The following is a 2,427-nucleotide window of genomic DNA, read 5'->3' as shown; positions in this document are numbered from 1 at the left end:
TTTGTTGTACCTGATTGACTTCTTGTCTTGAAAATCCCAGATTAATAATTACATTAGGAATTTTTTTTTTCTTCGTTTTCTTCACAGAGACAGGGTTTCTCTGTGTAGTTCTGGTGCCTGTCCTAGATTTTGCTCTGTAGACCAGGCTGGCCTTGAACTCACAGAGATCCACCTGGCTCTGTCTCCCTAGTGCTGGGATTAAAGGCGAGCACCACCACTGCCTGGCCAGAAAATTTTAATTCAACTTTGCTTAGTTTCCAGTCAAGTGAAGTACTTCTGTATGGTAGAAACCAGCTGACAAGTCCCCAAGTATATGATGTGGATATAGCTATAGTCTTTACAAACACAGACATTCAGTATTGTTGATTTTTCCAATTTCCTATTACAGCAGAAATATCCATGTTAAGGCAGAACTTGATTTAGCTGAAGGAAGACCGTCTTAAGTAGTGTTTGGTCCAAATAAAATGGATCAGTGACTGATACCAGAGCAGGAGACAGCAAACCTTGTTTGTAAAAGGCCACAGCACTTCAGGCTGTTGGCTGAACTATAACTAGCACAGCTCTGCTGTAATTGTAGTTTATAAGCACTCAATATGTAAACAGGGATGGTTATGTTCTTTAGAAAAAAAAGTCAAGTTTTCCAAGGAAACAGGCTTCAGTCCTATGTTTAACAGATATTCCTGCGCTTTCCTCACCAATCACTCAGTTTAAACTTTGTACTGTTGAGTTGGGCATGTAGTTCGGTGGTATAATGACTGCCTAGTATGTACAAGGCCTGGGATTTGATCAGACTATTGCAAAACACAAGATAAGAACTGTTTGCCAGGCACTGGAAAGATGGCTCAGCAGTTAAGAGCAAGCATCAGCTGCTTTTCTGGAGGACCTGGTTTGATTCTCGGTGCCCACATGATGGCCCTTAGCCATCTGTAACTCCAATTCCAGGAGATCCAATGCTACTTCTGGCCTCCAACACTCAAGGACTGTGCAAACATATGAATACAGGCAAGAACAAAGTTAAAAATGTTAAACCATTTGCCATGTTTTACCTGCAGTAGAAAATGGGTTGTCTTGGTAATAGCCAATAAGTTATGTGTGTTATCTGTGTGCACATGCATGTTCTCACCTATGGGTACTTATAAGGCCAGGTACATTGGACGTCTTCCTCAGTTTCTCGATGTTAATTTTTTAAAGCAGGGTCTTTCACTCAACTTCAGAGCTTGTCACCTTCAGCTACACTGGCTAGAATCAACCAGTCCTGTCCTCTCCCCCCCTCCCCCGAAATCTGGGGTCACAGCCACATGCTACCGTGCTTAGCTCTCATGTAGGTTAGGTTTTCATGCATGTACAGCAAGCACTTTACCTATGGAACAGCCCCCATGTCTGTTACCATTCTAATTGTCTAGTGATTTTAATAAGTACAGGCTTTAATCTCAATTGAGCAAATTATGATCAAAAACCTATACGCCCCAAGGCCTCTGCTTTGAGTCTTGTTTTTTCTCTAGTGCCAATTATGAAGCTAAGCAGAGTACACAGAACATGGTCAGCCTCCCAGTGTCCAGGCTTTGTATCTCCAAATTGAAAGTACTTGGGGGAGGGAAATGCATCTGTGTATTAGACGGTATTCCCCAAGAATATTCTTTTCATTGTGTTTACATTGTAGTGGATAGAATGAAATGATATGCATACCTTATATGCAAAGATCATGTCATTTAATGAGGGACATTAGCATCCATTTTTTTATTTTTTAAATCCATGGAAGGTCCTAGAACTAGTCCTCTTGGGATGGTACTGAGGATAACTGGATTGCAGATGAAACTCCAAAAAACAACACACCTTTGATCCTCACATTCTAGTGACTGAAATAAGACAAAATTCAGTGCCAGCCTAGGCTATGCTGTGAGACCGTCTCAAACTGAAGGAGCCCTTTAAGACTCCCATTTAACAGATAAAGGCAAGATCAAGTAGTGAGACAAGTTACTTACTTGAGTTAATGACTATTACTTTAGAAAACTGGAAGGTAGCCAGAGAGGCTGCTCGTCCCAGACTCAGAACTCTTGGTTGTCTTTAGATAAGATGAAAATGGCCAGTCAACTTCACATTGGTTAGTGTTGGAGCAGGTGAGGACATGAGTGTGCACGTGTGTGTGTGTGTAAGCAATAAGCATAGTAAGGATGTAATAAGGACATAATGGTAAATCTTTATTTTCTAGGACTAATAATCATTTTGAGTATGTCAGTTTTTATGAAATAAGTAAATACAAAAACACAGTCTTTGATATTTCCAAACACATTTTTTTTTTTTTTTTGGAGGGGGGGGGAGGTTCGAGACAGGGTTTCTCTGTGTAGCTTTGCGCCTTTCCTGGAACTCACTTGGTAGCCCAGGCTGGCCTCAAACTCACAGAGATCCGCCTGGCTCTGCCTCCCGAGT

This window comes from Onychomys torridus, chromosome 9 (genome assembly GCF_903995425.1).
Source record: "Onychomys torridus chromosome 9, mOncTor1.1, whole genome shotgun sequence".
Classification (NCBI taxonomy): domain Eukaryota; kingdom Metazoa; phylum Chordata; class Mammalia; order Rodentia; family Cricetidae; genus Onychomys; species Onychomys torridus.
The sequence above is the reverse complement of the archived record's forward strand: the minus strand, read 5'-3'. Positions refer to the sequence as shown.